The sequence below is a fragment of the Hemiscyllium ocellatum genome, chromosome 43 (assembly GCF_020745735.1).
Source record: "Hemiscyllium ocellatum isolate sHemOce1 chromosome 43, sHemOce1.pat.X.cur, whole genome shotgun sequence".
NCBI lineage: Eukaryota > Metazoa > Chordata > Chondrichthyes > Orectolobiformes > Hemiscylliidae > Hemiscyllium > Hemiscyllium ocellatum.
The window spans coordinates 4,688,650-4,708,357 of record NC_083443.1 but is presented as its reverse complement, the minus strand read 5'-3'; positions in this window follow the sequence as shown (position 1 = coordinate 4,708,357).

Below are 19,708 nucleotides of genomic sequence, written 5' to 3'. Positions count from 1 at the left end.
CACACAGACCCATTCCCCTACAGTTACCCTTGCACACCTAACACTATGGGCAATTTAGCATGGCCAATTTATCTAACCTGCACATTTTTTGGACTGTAGGAGGAAATCGGAGCACCCAGAGGAAACCCACGCAGACACAGGGAGAATGGGAATTGAACCAGGGTCTCTGGTGATGTGAGGCAGCAGTGCTAACCGTTGGACCTCCCTTTTCTCTTGCTCTTAAAATACATAGAAAATGATCTGGTATTCTCCTTAGTCCTAGCTGCCAAGGACATTTCATGGCATTTTTTTAACCTCCACATTCCTTATTTAAGTTCTTTCCCGTTTCCTTCATATTCCTCAAGGGCCTTATCCAATTTCAGTTTCCTTAACTTTATGTTTGCTTCCTTTTATTTGCTGACAAAATTTTCAATATCTCTTACAAGTTCATAAGATATAGGGTCAGAATTAGACCATTATTCGATCATAGCTGATATGCTCCTCACCCCTATTTTCCTGCCCTCTCTCCATTTCTCTTCACCTCATTACCAATTAAAAATTACCAATAACCAACACGTCCTTAAATTTAGTCACTGTCCCAGCATCCACTGAACTTTGGAATATCAAATTCCATTGATTCCCGACCCTTTGAGAGAATAATTTCTCCTCAACTATGTTTTAAATTTGCTCCCCCTTATCCTAAGACCCCATGTCCGGGAATGCCCCAAAAGAGGAAACATCCATTCCATATCCATTTTATCCATACCTTTAATCATCTTGAATACCTGAAATTGATCTCCCCTCATTCTTCGAAATTTCATAGAGTACAGTGTTAAATTTGGTGATAGATCCTTCTATCCCTGAACTAAGTCATAAAGTCATAGAATCACAGAGTCACAGGGATTTACAGCTAAGAAACATACCCTTCAGTCCAACTCATCCATGTCAATAAGATATCCTAAATTTCTCTTCATATGACAAACCCCTCATCTCTGGGATCAATCTAGTGAACCACCTCTGCCTCCAATGCTACTACATGTTTCCGCAAATGAGGCAACCAAAACTGTACACAATACTCCAGGTGCAGTCTCACCAATAGTTGCATAGTTGCAACAATACTTTCTTGCATTTATATTCTACGACTTCAGCTATAAAAGTCAACTTTCCATTCACTTTCTTTATAACCTGCTATACCTGCATGCTAGTTTTCTGTGACTCTTGAATGAGTCCACCTAGATCCCTTTTCACTGGAGCACCTTGAAGTCTCTCACTATTGAGATAATCAATTACCACCCATTTTTTCAACCCAAATGACCGCACACTTATCCATGTTAAACTCCATGCACCCCATTTTTGTCCATTCTCCGAAACTATCTATATCCATTTGGAAGGTTTTTATTTCCACATTGCAATTTATTTTTGTGTCATCCACAAATTTGGTGATAGAACATAGAACATAGAACAATACAGCACAGAACAGGCCCTTCGGCCCACGATGTTGTGCCGAACATTTGTCCTAGCTTAAGCAACTATCCATGTACCTATCCAATTGCCGCTTAAAGGTCACCAATGATTCTGACTCTGCCACTCCCACAGGCAGCGCATTACCTGCTCCCACCACTCTCTGGATAAAGAACCTACCCCTGACATCCTCCCTATACCTTCCACCCTTCACCGTAAATTTATGCCCCCTTGTAACACTCTGTTGTACCCGGGGAAAAAGTCTCTGACTGTCTACTCTATCTATTCCCCGATCATCTGATAAACCTCTATCAAGTCACCTCTCATCCTTCGCCATTCCAATGAGAAAACGCCTAGCACTCTCAACCTATCCTCGTACGACCTATTCTCCATTCCAGGCAACAGCCTGGTAAAATCTCCTCTGCACCCTCTCCAAAGCTTCCACATCTTTCCTAAAGTGAGGCATCCAGAACTACACACAGTACTCCAAATGTGGCCTTACTGAGGTCCTGTACAGCTGCAACATCACCTCACGACTCTTGAATTCAATCCCTCTGCTAATGAACGCTAATACACCAAAGGCCTTCTTACAACTTTTATCCACGTGAATGGCAACTTTCAAAGAGCTATGAACATAGACCCCAAGATCCCTCTGCTCCTCCACCTTACTAAGAACCCTACCGTTAACCCTGTATTCTGCATTCTTATTTGTCCTTGCAAAATAAACAACCTCGCATTTGACAGGGTTGAATTCCATCTGCCACTCCTCAGCCCAGTTCTGCATCATATCTAAGTCCCTTTGCAGCTGACAACAGCCCTCCTCACTATCCACAACTCCACCAATCTTCGTATCATCTGCAAATTTACTGACCCACCCTTTGACTCCTTCTTCCAAGTCATTAATAAAGATTACAAACAGCAGAGGACCCAGAACTGATCCCTGCGGAACTCCACTCGTAACTGGGCTCCAGGCTGAATATTTACCATCTACCGCCACACTCAGACTTCAACCAGTTAGCCAGTTCTCTATCCAACTGGCCAAATTTCCCTCTATCCCATGCCTCCTGACTTTCTGCATAAGCCTACCATGGGAAACCTTATCAAATGCCTTACTAAAATCCATGTACACTACATCCACTGCTCTACCCTCATCCACATGCTCGGTCACCTCCTCAAAGAATTCAATAACACTTGTAAGGCAAGACCTACCCCTCACAAATCACAGATAGATCCTTCTATCTCTGAACTAAGTCATAAAGTCATAGAATCACAGATTCACAGGGATGTACAGCACAGATACATACCCTTAAGTCCAACTCATCCATGTCGACCAGATATCCTAATTTAATCTAGTCCCCTTTGTTAGTACCTGGTCTATAACCCTCTAAGGCCTTCTTAATCATATACCCATCCAGACGCCTTTTAAATGCTATAATTATACCAGCCTTCACCACTTCCCATGGCAGCTCATTCCAGACATGCACCAACCTCTGGGTGAAAATGTTGCCCTATAGGTCCTTTTGAGGTCTTTCCCCTCTCACCTTAAGCCTATGCCCTCTAGCTCTGGAATCCCCCAACCCAGGGAAACAGCGCTGTTGATTCACCCAATCGATATCCCTCATGACTTTATAAACCTCTAGAATGTCACCCCTCGGTCTTTGGTGCACCAGGGAAAACAGCCCCAATCTAATCAGACTCTCCTTGTAGCCCAAACACTCCAACCCTGGCAACATCCTTTTCTGAACACTTTCAAGTTTCGCAACATTTTTCCTATCAGAGGGAAACCAAAATTGCGCATAATATTCCAAAAGTGGCCTACCCAATGTCCTCTGCAGCCAAACCATGACCTTTCAGCTCAGTTGTATGACTAATAAAGGACAGCATACCAAATGCCTTCTTCACTATCCTATCTACCTGAGACTCCACTTTTAATAAATAATGAACTACATTCCAAGGTCTCTTTGTTCTGCAACACCCCCTTGGACCTTAACATTAAGTGTATAAGTCCTGCTCTGATTTGTGTTTCAAAATGCTACACCTCACATTTATCTAAATTAAACTCCATCTGCCACTCCTCAGTCCATTGGCCCATCTGAGCAATATCCCATTGTACTCTGAGGTAACCTTCTTCACTGTCCACTACACCTCCAATTTCGGTGCCATCTGCAAACTTACAAACTATATCTCCTATTTTCACATCCAAATCATTTATATAAATGACAAAAAGCATTGGACCCAGCACCGATCCTTGTGGAACATCACTGGTCACAGGACTCCAGTCTGAAAAGCAACCCTCCACCACCATTCTCTATCTCTATCTTGAGCCAGTTCTGTATCCGAATGGCTAGTTATCTCTGTATTCCATGTGATCTAACCTTGCTAACCAGTCTATGATAAGCCTTAGTGAAGCCCACATAGATCATGTCCACTGCTCTGTACTCATCAATCCTCTTCCTTAATTCTTCAAAAATCAAGTTAGTGAGACATGATTTCCTATATACAAAGCCATGTTGATTATTTCTAATCAGTCATTGCCTGTCCAAATACATGTTAAGTCCTCAGGATTCTCTCCAATAACTTGCCCACCACCGATGTCAGACTCACCAGTCTACAATTCCCTGGATTTTCCTTACCACCTAAATAGTGGTACTACATTAGTCAGCTTCAGGTCTGCTGGCACCTCACTTGTGAATATTGATGGTGCAAATATCTCAGCAATCACTTCCTTAGCTTCCCACAGAGTTGTAAAATACAGGGCAGCATGGTGGCTAATAATGCCAGGAGCCTGGGTTTGATTCCATCCTCAGGCGATTATCTATGTGGAGTTTGCACATACTCCCTGTGTCTGCGTGGGTTGCCTCCGGGCGCTCCGATTTCCTCCTACAATCCAACAATGTGCAGATTTGGTACATTGGTCATGATAAATTGCCAATAGTGTTCAGGGATGTGTAGGTTATGTGTATTGTTCAGGGGTAAATTTAGGGGAATGGGTCTGGGTGGGTTGTTCTTCGGATGGTTGGTGTGGACTTGTTAGGTCAAAGAGCCTGTTTCCACACTGTAAGGATTCTATGACCTGATCAGGTCCTGGGGATTTATCCACCTTTGTGCATTTTAAGACACCCACCATCTCCTCTGTAATATGGACATTTTTCAAGGGTTGAAGCCTTTGCTGTTTGAATTTGTGTATCGTTGGAGTGTATTTGGGAAAATTAACAAACAGTGAAATTCACAACTAATCTTGGAGGAACTGTGGGCGAAATTCACAGCACAGAATCAGATGAGTTAATTGTTGTTTTAAGTCTATCCAAGAGAAAGGCTGCAGTAGAGAGTACAGTGGATTCTTTCTTGATTATATGGTTTTGGAGATAAGTCTTTTGATTAAACTTAAAATATAAGCCATAACTATTAATTTAACCTGGGACAGTGTTTGTAGAGGAATAAGACAGTGCTATTTTCTGGGTCTGTAGATTGTGAAGGATCAAAAATGGCCTTTGCAGTGATATGTACTTCTTGTCAGATGTGGGAGTTTAAAGAGAGTTTAAAGGTTTCTGCGGATTATATCTCCCATAAATGCTGGTGGATATGAATCTTATCAGATCAAGTGGATCGGTTGGAGAGACAGATAAAAGCAATGAGGAATTTGCAACAGCAACATATGTGATTGATGGCATTTATAGGAAGGGGGGGAAAATCACATAGATGAGTTAACTCCAGGAAGGATAAGAGAGGTAGGCAGCTACTGCAGGAGTCTTTTGTGGATATATTCATTTCAAATAGGTGTGCTGTTTTGGAAAATGTAGGGGGTGATGGATTCTCAGGGGAACGTAGCACAAACAGCCAAGTTTCTGGTATTGAGACTGGCTCTAATGCAATGAGGGGAACATCGGCTTCCAAGAGATCAATTGTTTTAGGGGATTCTGTAGTCAGAAGTACACACATACATTTCTGCGGCCAGCAGAGAAAAAGCAGAATGATGTGTTGCTTCCCTGGTGCCACAATCAAGGATTCTCCGAGAGGGTGCAGAATGTTTTCACAGGGGAGAGGGGCCAGCAGAAGGTCACTGTCCACATTGGAACCAACGACTTTGGAAGGGAAAAGGTTGAGATTCTGAATAGAGATTATACAGAGTTAGGCAGGAATTTAAAAAGGAGATCTTTGAGAGTAGTAATATCTGGATTACTCCCAATGCTACGAACTAGTGAGGGCAGGAATAGGAGGATAGAGCAGATGAATGCATGGCTGAGGAGCTGGTGTATGGGTAAGGATTCACATTTTTGTACATTGGAATGTCTTTTGGGGTAGAAGTGACCTGTACAAGAAGGATGGATTGCACTTAAATTGGAAGGGGGACTAATATATTGGCAGGGAAATTTGCGAGAACTGCTTGGGAGGATTTAAACTAGCAAGGTGGGAGGGGAGGGTGGGAGGGGAGGGTGGGACCCAGGGAGATAGTGAGGAAAGAGATCGATCTGAGGTGGGTACACATGAGAACTGAAGTGAGTCAAACAGTCAGGGCAGGCAGGGACAAGGTAGGACTAATAAATTAAACTGTATTTATTTCAATGCAAGGGGCCTAACAGAGAAGGCAGATGAACTCAGGGCATGGTTAGGAACATAGGACTGAGAGATCATAGCAATTACGGAAACATAGCTCATGGATGGGCAAGACTGGCAGCTTAATGTTCCAGGATACAAATGCTACAGGAAGGATAGAAAGGGAGGCAAGAGTGGAGGGGGAGTGACATTTTTGATAAGGGATAGCATTACAGCTATACTGAGGGGGGATATTCCCAGAAATACATCCAGGGAAGTTATTTGAGTGGAACTGAGAAATAAGAAAGGATGATCACCTAATTGAGATTGTATTATAGACACCCCAATAGTCAGAGGGAAATTGAGAAACAAACTTGTAAGGAGATCTCAGCTATCTGTAAGAATAATAGGGTAGTTACAGTAGGGGATTTTAACTTTCCACACATACACTGGGACTGCATAGTGTTAAAGGTTTAGATTGAGAGGAATTTCTTAAGTGTGTACAAGACAATTTTCTGATTCAGTATGTAGATGTACCTACTAGAGAAGGTGTAAAACTTGACCTACTCTTGGGAAATAAGGCAAGGCAGATGACTGAGGAGTCAGTAGGGGAGCACTTTGGAGCCAGCGGCCATAATTCTATTTGGGAGCTAAACAGGAGACACCCAAGTACTGAGGATGTCACCTAGACAGAGGACGAAACGTCTGCAACACAAATTCCCAGCTTTGCGAAAAGAACCACAACAACGAGCACCCTTGCTACAAATCTTCTTCCAAACATTGAATAATTCTATTTATTTTAAAATAGTGATGGAAAAGGATAGACCAGTCTAAAAGTTGAAGTTCTAAATTGGAGAAAGGCCAATTTTGACGGTATTAGGCAAGAACTTTCGAAAGCTGATTGGAGGCAGATGTTCGCTGGTAAAGGGCTGGAAAATGGAAAGCCTTCACAGATGAGAGAACAAGAATCCAGATAAAGTATATTCGTGTCAGGGAGAAAGGGAAGGCTGGTAGGTATAGGGTATGCTGGATAACTAAAGACATTAAGGGTTTGGTAAAGAAAAAGAAGGAAGCATATGTCAGGTATAAACAGAATAGACCGAGTGAATCCTTACAAGAGTATAAAGAAAGTAGGAGAATACTTAAGAGGGAAATCAGGAGCGCTGAACGGGGACATGAGCTGGCTTTGGCAAATAGAATTAAGGAGAATACAAAGGGTTTTTACAAATATATTAAGGACAAAAGAGTAACTAGGGAGAGAATAGGGCCCCTCATAGATCAGCAAGGCGGCCTTTGTGTGGAGCCATAGAAAATCGGGGAGATACTAAATAAATATTTTGCATCAGTGTTTACTGTGGAAAAGGATATGGAAGATATAGACGGTAGAGAAATAGATGGTGACATCTTGCAAAATGTCCAGATTACAGAAGAGGAAGTGCTGGATGTCTTGAAACGGTTAAAGGTGGATAAATCCCCAGGACCTGATCAGGTGTACCCAAGAGCTCTGTGGAAAGCTAGAGAAGTGATTGCTGAGCCTCTTGCTGAGATATTTGTATCATAAATAGTCACAGGTGAGGTGCCGGAAAACTGGAGGTTGGCAAATGTGGTGCCACTGTTTAAGAAGGGTGGTAAAGACAAGTCAGGGAACTATAGATCAGTGAGCTTGACCTGAGAGACAGGACGTACATGTATTTGAAAAGGCAAGGACTGATTCGGGATGGTCAACATGGCTTTGTGCATGGGAAATCATATCTCATAAACTTGATTAAGTTTTTTGAAGAAGTAACAAAGAAGATTGATGAGGGCAGAGCAATAGATGTGATCTATATGGACTTCAGTCAGGCGTTTGACAAGGTTCCCCATGGGAAACTGATTAGTAAGGTTAGATCTCATGGAATACAGGGAGAACTAGCCATTTGGATACAGAACTGGCTCAAAGGTAGGAGACAGAGGGTGGTGGTGGAAGGTTGTTTTTCAGACTTGAGGCCTGTGACCAGTGGAGTGCCACAAGGATCGGTGCTGGGCCCTCTAATTTATGTCATTTACATAAATGATTTGGATGCGAGCATAAGAGTTACAGTTAGTAAGTTTTCAGATGACACTAAAATTGGAGGAGTAGTGGACAACGAAGAGGGTTACCTCAGATTACAACAGGATCTGGACCAGATGGGCCAATGGTCTGAGAAGTGGAGATGAAGTTTAATTCAGATAAATGCTAGGTGCTGCATTTTGGGAAAGCAAATCTTAGCAGGACTTATACACTTAATGGTAAGGTCCTAGGGAGTGTTGCTGAACAAATAGACCTTAGAGTGCTGGTTCATGAAAGTGGAGTCGCAGGTAGATAGGATAGTGAAGAAATCGTTTGGTATGCTTTCCTTTATTGGTCAGAGTATTGACTACAGAAGTTGGGAGGTCATGTTGCAGCTGTACAGGACACTGGTTAGGCCACTGTTGGAACATTAAATTCAATTCTGGTCTCCTTCCTATCAGAAAGATGTTGTGAAACTTGAAAGAGTTCAGAAAATATTTACAAGGATGTTGCCAGGGTTGCAGGATCTGAGCTACGGGGAGAGACTGAACTGGCTGGGGCCGTATTCCCTGGAGCGGCGGAGGCTGAGGGGTGACATTATAGAGGTTTACAAAATTACGATGGGCATGGATAGGATAAATAGACAACGTCTTTTCCCTGGGTTGGAGAGTCCAGAACTAGAGGGCATAGGTTTAGGGTGAGAGGGGAAAGATATAAAAGAGACCTAAGGGGCAACTTTTTCATGCAGAGGGTGGTACGTGTATGGAATGAGCTGCCTTGAGGATGTGGTGGAGGGTGACACAATTGCAACATTTAAGAGGCATTTGGATGGGTATATGAATAGGAAAGGTTCGGAGAGATATGGGCTGGGTGCTGGCAGGTGGGATTAGATTTGTTTGGGATATCTTGTCAGCATGGATGGGTTGGATCGAAGGGTCTGTTTCCGTGTTGTACATCTCTATGACTCTATGTGTCACCATCTGTTTCCTCACATTCTGTATCATGGGTGGCACAGTGGCACAATGGCTAGCACTGCTGCCTCACAGGAACCCGGGTTCAATTCCTGCCTTGGACAACGTGTGGAGTTTGCACATTCTCCTCCTGTCTGCATGGGTTTCCTCCCACAGTCCTAAACTGTGCAGATTAGGTGAATTGGCCATGCTAAATGGCCCGTGGTGTTAGGTATGGGGGGGGGGGGGGCGTTGGTGTCACTTGTTGGGCTGAAGGGCCTCTTTCCACACTGTGAGTAATCTAACCTTCCATATTCTTCTCCACAGTTAACACTGATGCAAAATACTCATTTAGCATCTCCCCTATCTCCTGTGGCTCCACACATATGCTGTCTTGCTGATTTTTGAGGGGAACCCTATTTAGCAAAGCTATATTTTGTCCCCTTCTTGCCCTTCTGATTTCCCCCTTAGGTATACTCCTACTACTGCCTTAATACCCTTCAAAGGACTCGTTCGATCTTACTGTCTTTACCTGATACATGCTCCCTTCTGGTTCTTGACCAAATCCTCAATTTCTCTATTCTTCAGCATTCACTACACCTACTAGCCTTGCCTTTCAACCTAACAGGAATGTACTGTCTCTGGACTCTTGTTATTTCATTCTTGAAGGCTTCCCATTTTCCAGCCATTCCTTTACCTGTGAACATCCATTCTAATCAATTTTTGAAAGTTCTCGTCAAAATTCGCCTTCCTTTAATTTAGAACTTTAACTTTTCGATCCTGTCTTTCCTTTTGGATCACTATTTCAAAACTTAATAAAACTTTTGGTCGCTGGCCCCAAAATGCTCCTCCACTGACACCTCAGTCACTCGCCCTACATTATTTCCCAAGGATCGGTTAAGTTTTGCATCTTCTCTCATAGGTACATCCACATACTCAACAGAAAATTTTCTTGTACACAATTAACAAATTATTTTATATCTAATCCTTAACACAATCTATGTTTGGCAAGTTAAAATCCCCTACCATAACCATCCTATTATTCTTACAGATAACTGAAAGCTCCTTACAAATTTGTTTCTCAATTTCCTGCTAATATTGGGGGCCCTAAAGCAGAATCCCAACAAGGATCAATTCCATCCAAAGAGCTTCCCTGGATGTATTCCCAGGAACATCCTCTCTAAGTACAGCTATAATGTTTTCCATTTTCAAAAACACTACTGCCCCTCCTGGCTTGCCTCCGTTTCTTTACTCAGAGAGTAGTCAGGGTATGGAATGCTTTGCCTGCAACGGTGGTAGATTCGCCAAGTTTAAGTGCATTTAAGTCATCATTGGACAGGCCTTTGGACGTATATGTAATAGTGTAGGTGGGATGAGCTTCAGATTAGTATGACAGGGCAGCACAACATTGAGGGCCGAAGGGCCTGTACTGAGCTGTAATGTACAATGTTCTATTCTTCATACAGCATTCATATCCTGAAGCATTAAGCTGCCAGTCCTGTCCATTCCTGAGCCATGTCTCTGTAACAGCTATGATATCCCAGTCCCAGGTTTCTAATGATGCCCTGAGTTCATATGCCTTTCCTGTTGAATTGAACGCTGTTTAATTTATCAGTTCTACATCATCTTCTGCTTTGTTCCTGCCTGCCCTAACTGTTTGACTTTCTCCTTTTCCCACTGTACCCATCTCAGACTGATCTCTTTCCTCACTACCTCCCAGGTTCCCACAACCCCAACCTTATTTGTTTAAATCCTTCCAAGCTACTCTGGCAAACCTCCCTGCCAGTATATTTTTCTTCCCTTCCAATTCAGGTACAATCCATCCTTATACAGGTCACTTCTATTCGAGATGAGATTCCATTGATCTAAAAATGTGAACCCTTCTCCCTTGCACCAGCTCCTCAGCTGCACATTCATCTGCTCTATCCTCCTATTCCTATTCTCACTAGCTCGGAGCACCAGGAGTAATCCAGGTATTACTACCCTCAAGGACCTCCTTTTTAAATTCCTGTCTAATCTCTTAGAATCTCATCCTTTTTTGCTTCCATTGTCATTACTTCCAATGTCTGCAACAACCTCCTGCTGGTCCCACTCCCCTTTGAGAATATTCTGAACTCTTTCCAAGATAGGTAACATCTGAGGAGCAGGAGAGTCGACATTTCGAGCATTAGCACTTCATCAGGGCCTAAAGGGACTGAGAGATAAATGGGAAGAGGATGGGACTGGGGTGTATGTAACTGGGAATGCGATGGGTAATGATGGTGATAGGTCGGAGAGGAGGGGAGAGTAGATGGGTAGGAATGGAGATGGACAGGTAGGATACTTCAAGAGTGTAGTCGCAAGTTAAAGGTTTAGATCTGGGATAAGGTGGGGACAGGGGAAATGAGGCGCTGAGGAAGGAGATGCGGTAGCTGGTCTTCTTCAGGATGTGGCTGAAAATCTTCAGGGCAGAGGGGACAAACTGAGGGTGCAGTGAGAGAGAGAGACTCACTGAGATCTTTGTAGATGGAGGAGGAGAACTTCTTCATGATGGGCACCCTTAGAAGAGGCTTCACAATTAAATCTTAATCAACTAGGAGAAAGTGAGGACTACAGATCCTGGAGATCGAAAAGTGTGGTGCTGGAAAAGTACAGCCAGTCAGGCAGCATCTGAGGAGCAGGAGAGTCGATGTTTCAAGCATAAGTCCTTTACTGGTCCTTTTAAGCAAGAGGGAGAGCAGGAAGTGAACAAAAAGTACAGTGAATCTGCACAGCTGACTGATCAGGCATTGAACTAACACAGTTGACTGCTATGCAGTTTCCAGCATCTCCGGGCATCTAAATTTGGCCTGTGATAAATAAACAAACAATGAAATGCCAAGCTGACCTTGGAGAGAGACCTTATCATCAGGAGCTCACAGCATGGAACAGTAAAGTGTTTTTAAACCATACTCTCTTATTATTGTAATCTACAATATTGAGTAAGGTGATTTTTTTTTGTTTGTATGTTCCATTGAGATCTGTGTCTGAATTAGACTTTTTGTTAAATTATAGAGCAGTGTTTTTAGAGCAGTAAGACGGTATTATTTTCTAAGCCTGTAGATTGTAAAGGTGCAAAGGTGGTACTTAGTAGAATGATATGCTCTTCCTGTCAGATGTTGGAGATTAGAGAGAATTTCAGTGTTACTGATAATTATGCCTGCAGGAAGTGTGTTTGATTACGAATCCTATCAGATTGCATGGATAGGTTGGAATTGCATTTAGAAGCAATGAGGAATTGAAAGGAATGGGGTTGGCGGGAGGAGGGGGAGTGTGATGGATAGCAGTTTCAATAACATAGAAAAATTGCAGATACAATCAGGTAGATTGATTACCAATAGGAAAGATGGGGGAGGAAGGCAGGTGGTGCAAGTGTCTCCTGTGGCTATCCCCATCTCTGTTTAGAAATTGCAGAGTGTGATAGACTGTCAGGGGAATGTAACACTGACAGCCAAGTTCCTGGTTCCAAAGCAGTCTCTACTGTACTGAAGGGTATGCCAAGTTCCAAGCAATTATCTGTGGTACAGGAAGCAGAGACAGATGTTTATGCAGCCAGCTACAAGTTATCAGAATGGCGCGTTGCCTCCAAGTGTAAGTGTCAAAGATGTCTTGAAGAAGGCGTAGAATATTCTCAAAGGAGAGGGAGATCAGCAAGAGGCCATTGTACACATTGGATTCAATGACATAGGAAGAGAAAAGGACGAGGTTCTGAGGAGACAATATATGAAATTAAGCAGGAGGTTAAAATAGATTTTGAGGATAGTCATATCTGGAATATTCCCGGTGCCACATGACACTGAGGATAGGAATAGGATGATAGAGCAGATGAATGCGTGGCTGAGGAGTTGGTTCAGGGGAGAAGGGTTCACATGTTTGGATCATTGAAATCTTTTCAGAGGTAGAAGTGACCTGTATAACCTGAATTATACCTGAAGTGTAGGTTGCACCTGAATTCGAAAGGGGCTAATACACTGGAAGGGAGATTTGTGAGAGCCACCCGGGAATGTTTAAACTTATAAGGAGAAGGGGCCAGAGAGACAGTAAGTAAAGAAATCAATCTGAGGCATTCTGTCTCTCTTAAAGGTATACTGTTCATAACACCTCCCCCTTATGAAAATAATGAACCATCATAATGAAATGACAGCTTCATTTTTTTTTCTCTAATCTCGTTATTTTGAAATACATATGCCATTAATCTCAGTTATACCTTTCATATTAACTTCTGCATACATATATAATATGGGTATCAGTCAAGTCTTTTTAATATTTTTTTCCTTTAAATTTGGGATAACACACCTGCTATCACATTTTTGTGATCACAACATGTACAATCTATAAATTAAAAGTCTGTAACATCAGACTCCAACAAAATAGTCTCATGTTTTGACTTCGAATCTTTTCAAAAATTTAAAGGATAGTGATCCATACACACAACCATCTCTGACACATTGTTCATCAATTGTTATGGACGAGGCCAGACCTCCTCAAAACATTTCAAGAAAGTAGCCCAGACCCTCAATTTGCTAATTGTTTTAAGCAGGTGTAACATGGATATTCCAGGAGTGATGCTGCTGGTCAAACCAATTAGTCTAAAACAGAATTTATTGACAAGAGTACCAAATGAAACACAAAAAAAAGAACAGTTCACAGAATAACAACCTATTTGAAAACCCAACAGGTCATCCCAACATAATGATGCTATTCCAAATATTTGCAACAATCCCACGAAACACCCTTTGGCACAAAATGTAAAATCAAATATACGGTCTTACAGGAGAGAGGTCAGAGAGTGGGTCAGCACAGATCTGCTTCTCTTGGGTCCAACAGCGTTAAAACTGCCTGACTGCTTTCAGTGAATAACCAAACTGGTAAAAACAAAATCAAACCAGAGAAAAGCTGAGCTGGGAGAACTGGCCACTCATGTTTCGTTGTATCAGTGTGTTTTGTTTCAAACTTGAATGCCTTTTTCCTGAGACAGTATCTGTTTGCTATAATCAAATTGATCCTAAAACTCATCCAAACTCAGACTTTTCAGAGTTTGTATCTTTTGTGATCTCTTTGGAAAAAAAGGCAAAGACCTTGTTGAAGGAGTAGCATCGTCACAACATATACAGTAAATTGTTGCCAGGCCAGTACCAAACTCAATAATTATTTATCGATGGTGAAGTATTTTCTTTGGGGGATATTCAGCTTCTTTGAAAAGTATGCAATTGGTTGTTCAGTTCCATCATCATCTCGCTGCATCATACAGCTCCAACCTCTATATTGCTAGCATCGATTGCAATTTTGAAGTGTGTCAAAAATTTGATGTAGCTAAAACTGGTGTGGTGCATGGCTTTTGAATCCTCAAATGCATCCTGGCATTGTTCTGTCCACTGAAATATTGTGTTTTTCTTCAGTAAACCGGTTAGCAGTGCCACAAGTCCCTAAAATTGAAATAGCTCTTTGAGGATGGTTTTGGGAATTCCTCAGTTCTTCATGTTGCTTGGGGTTACCTTCCGTGTCTGGTGTTAAGTCCCAAGAATGTTTCCTCTGATTTTGTGAATTCCATTTTCTTTAAGTTTATTACCAGCTTTGCTTCTTGTAATTATTCAAAAAACATTGCCAACTGCAATATGTGATCTTTCCTTGACTCAATAAAGATCGCTATGTCATCAAGATATATGGCATAGCTTTGCAATCCAGCCACAACTCTGTTCATGAGTCTTTGCAATGTGGCTAGTACATTCTTCATTCTCAAGGGCATTGCTTTGAATTGGTATATCCCATTTGGGGTTACAAATGCAGAAACCTCTTTCACGCTCTTGGATAAAGGTACCTGCCAACAATTATGCAAGAAGTCTAATTTTGTGATGTATGTGGCTTCACCAACTTTCTCTATACATGGTTTTGGATAGAAGTCCACTTTAGTTACAGCGTTGACCTTCCAATGGAACACACAAAATTGTTGGGTCCCATTAGGTTTGGACTTCCCACAAGATTGGCAAAATCCATTCACTCTGAATCAATTTGATGTTGTTTTTGTTGAATCCACTTCCTTCCGGACCTGAGCAGCTTTGAGAGGATTAAGCCTGCAGGGGTGTTGTTTTATTGGAGCAGATTCCCTACTTCTACCTCATGCACAATAGTATTAGTCTTCCCCATCTTATTCTTACATATGCCCTTATACTGCTGCATCAAAGTTTTTAACTCGGTTCTTTGCTCTTGAGACAGATAGCTCACTATCCTATCCAATTCCTCAAGGATTACCTTATCATTTAATGTATTTTGAAGTTCATCAAAATTCACACCATCTAGATTTGATTCCACACTCTGCAGGGCAGTAAGTAACACCTGTTTCTCCAGTTCTTTGTCTCTATTATAGTAAGGTTTCAACAGATTCACATGACATCCCTGATGCAGATTTTTCCTATCCGGCACCTTTAACTGACTCAACTTTTTCTCAATTTGATAGGGACCATAAAAACCTGGCTTTGAAGAGATTTTCTAAATATTGATACATCATTCCCATGTGGAGAAAGTCCAAATTTTAGAGCTTTTATCTGTCTATTAGCAATTCATATTTGTTCATATTAGCAATTCTGGTTAAGTATGAAAATAGATAAGTCCCCTGGGCCAAATAGGATTTATTTTAGGATTCTCTGGGAAGTGAGGGAGGAGATTGCAGACCTTTTGGCTTTGACATTTATGTCATCATTGTCATCATTGTCTCCAGCATTAGTGTCAGAAGGCTAGAGGATAGCAAATGTTGTCCCCTTGTTCAAGAAAGGGAGTAGAGGCAGACCAATGAGCCTTACTTCTGTTGTGGGCAAAAGACTGTAATCATCTAGAAAGAAATAATTTAATTAGGGATAGTCAACATGGTTTGTGAAGGGCAGGTTATGTCTCACAAACCTTACTGAGTTCTTTCAGAAGGTGTATGAGGGTAAAACAGTTGATGTGTTGTATATGGATTTCAGCAAAGCATTTGATAAGGTTCCCAAGGTCAGCTAACATAGAACATAGAACAATACAGCACAGAACAGGCCTTCGGCCCTCGATGTTGTGTCAACCAGTGAACTATTCTCAGCTCGCCCCCTACACTATCCCCAAATCATCCATGTGCTTACGTAAGGATTATTTAAATCTCCCTAATGTGGCTGAATTGAGTACATTAGCAGGTAGTGCATTCCACGTCCTTACCACTCTCTGCGTAAAGAACCTGCCTCTTACATCTGTCCTAAATCTATCACCCCTCAATTTGTAGTTATGCCCCCTCGTACATGCTGAAGTAATCATCGTAGGAAAAAAGCTTTCACTGTCTACCCTATCTAATCCTCTGATCATCTTGTATGTCTCTATCAAATCCCCTCTTAGCCGACTTCTTTGCAATGAGAACAGGTTCAAGTCTCTCAGCCTTTCCTCATAAGACCTTCCCTCCAGACCAGGCAACATCTTGGTAAATCTCTTCTGCACCTTTTCCAATGCTTCCACATCCTTCCCAAAATATGGGGACCAGAACTGTACACAATATTCCAAGTGTGGCCGCACCAACATTTTGTGTATTTGCAGCATGATATTGCAGCTCCAGAACTCAATCCCTCAACGAATGAAACCTAACACACCATATGCCTTCTTAACAGCACTATCCACCTGGGTGGCAACTTTCAGGGATCTATGTACATGGACTTCAAGATCCCTCTGTACATCCACACAACCAAGAATCTTTCCATTGACCCATTGACTCTGCCTTCCTGTTATTCTTCCCAAAGTGCATCCCCTCCCATTTAGCTGCATTGAACTCCATTTGCCACCTTTCAGCCCAATTCTGCAGTTTATCCAAGTCCCCTGCAACCTGTAACACTCTTTCACACTGTCCACTACTCCACTGACTTTAGTGCCATCTGCAAATTTACTAATCCATCCATCTAAGTCATTTATAAAAATGAGAAACAGTAGTGGTCCCAAAATGGATCCTTGTGGCACACCACTCGTAACCGGACTCCAGGCTGAATATTTTCCATCAATCACTACTCACTGCCTTCTTTCAGAAAACCAGTTTCTTATCCAAACTCAATTCCATGCCTCTGCATTTTCTCCAACAGCCTTATCAAAGGCTTTACTGAAGTCTAATTTTTATTTATATGCTTGTGTTTCATTGGGTTGGTGATGTCATTTCCTGTGGTGAATTCACTTCCTGTTCTTTTTTCTCAGGGGAGCGACAAACACAGAGAATGAAAAAAAAACCTGCAAATAAATCTAGACAAACTTACACAAAGTAACAACACTGACAACCCAGAAGCATGGATAAAAAATGCGCCTGGCTGACGCTTAACAGGCACTGAAAAAGCTGCTTTAAGTAAGAGGATTAAATTACAACTGCCAGGATCTGGACAAGAAAGATTTCTTAGTGGCATTAGAAATAATACTAAAAAACAACCAACTCACAGAACAAACGCAGCAAACCATCAGACCGGTAGTTGCACCAACATTGAGCTGAAAAAGGAAGGAAACACTCTCAATTCATAAGAAAGGAAAGCACTGGAAAGATAAAAAAAAGATAAAAACATTGTTATCCTTGATCGGATGCTTGATAGTCATTCTAAATCGAAGAGACTACATTGAAAAAGCGAACACACTACTTACAGATACCAACACTTACCAGCAAGTGGCGATAGACCCGACCCCACAACTAGAGAACCAAATCACAGCCCTACTCAAAAGCTTTTAGAAATCTGGAGAAAAAAATAAGGCCGGCTTCCAAAAAAATGAAACCAGATGAATCCAACACACCACACTTCTACAGATTACCCAAAATTCACAAACCAGGAGACCCCTAAGACCCAGCATCTCACGACATGGAGCGCCAACTTACAGATTGGCCAACGAGCTACACCAAAGACTAAAACACTTAGTAGAAGGCTCACGCCACTCCATTCACTCTACCCAAGAATTACTGAAGACAATCAAAGAAACTATGATAGAAAAGAATGAAATAATGGTCTCCTTTGATGTAACAGCCCTGTTTACCTCAATCAATATTAATCTGGCCAAGGAAACACTGACTACACTATTAGAAGACCCAAAGACACATACAGCAAACACCACTAACTTCATCAGCAAGATGAAGTTGGCGGCACGGTGGCACAGTGGTTAGCACTGCTGCCTCACAGCGCCTGTAGACCCGGGTTCGATTCCCGACTCAGGCGACTGACTGTGTGGAGTTTGCACGTTCTCCCCGTGTCTGCGTGGGTTTCCTCCGGGTGCTCCGGTTTCCTCCCACAGTCACAAAGATGTGCGGGTCAGGTGAATTGGTCAAGCTAAATTGCCCGTAGTGTTAGGTAAGGGGTAAATGTAGGGGTATGGGTGGGTTGCGCTTCGGCGGGTCGGTGTGGGCTTGTTGGGCTGAAGGGCCTGTTTCCACACTGTAAGTCTAATCTAATCTAATCTAAACAGTATTGTTAAGCTGGTAGATCTATGCCTTACTACACACTTCACCTTCAACAACAAAACCTACAGAATACCTATGGGATCTTAGGCCGAGGCAATAATGTACAGACTTGAACAAACAGCTCTGCCAACCATTCAACCCAAACTTAGTGTCGCTAAGTGGATGACACCTTTGTCATCACTAAGCGAAAAAATTAGAGGAAACCTCCAAGACTATCAATAATACCCTTACTGGCATAAATTTCACTAAAGAGGAGGAAATCAATAACAAACTGCCATTCCTATAGCGAACTTCAAATAGGGAACTTCAAACCAGCATCTACTGGAAAACAACACATACGGATCAAATATTGAATACTGAAGCTATGATCCCAGTATCCACAAACAAAGCTGCATCAGAACATTATTTCAATGAGCCAACACACACTGCAGCACAGAGGAGCTATGCAGAGCACAGGAAAATCACCTATATTGTGTATTCAAAAAGAATGGGTATCCAATGAATACAGTCCGCCAATTCCTCAGCAACAAAGCCAAACAAGCAGACAAAACACGCCCAGAAACCCCAGCCACTCTCCCCGACATCAAAGAAACCTCAGAAATGATTACCAGACTACTCAGACTCCTTGGCATCATTGTAGCCCACAAACCCACCAATACACTAAAACAGCAGCTCATGAACTTGAAAGACCTTATACAGACAACAAGCAAAAATAATGTAATTTACAAAATACCATGCAAGGACTGTAACAAACACGACATTGGACAATCAAGCAGAAAACTAGCTACCAGGATACATGAACACCAACTAGCCACAAAAAGACATGACCGTCTCTCACTAGTATCCTCACATATGGATGAGGAACTTCGATTGGGACAATACATCCATCCTAGGACAAGCCAAACAAAGACATGCATGAGTATTCCTAAAAGCATGATATTCCAATTAGAATTCTATCAATAAACACATCAAGTTAGACCCCATTTACCACCCCCAAGAAAAAAGAACAAAAAATGACTTCACCACAGGAAATGACATCACCAACCCAAAGAAACCCAAACATATAAATAAAAAGCAGGAATTATCAGCAGTGTTTCACCTGAGGCCCACTGAAGATGTTACCTAGTACAGTGATGAAACATCTGGAAATGACCTTCTAGCTCAGTGAGCAAACCTACATCCAGAGCCTCAACCCGAGCTACAAATCTTCTCAAAACTCGCTAGAATATTATCCCCTCTGTAGAAGGATCATTGGCTAGGTGGCATATAGTTAAAGTGAGGGGTAGAAGGGTCAGAGGAGATGTGAGG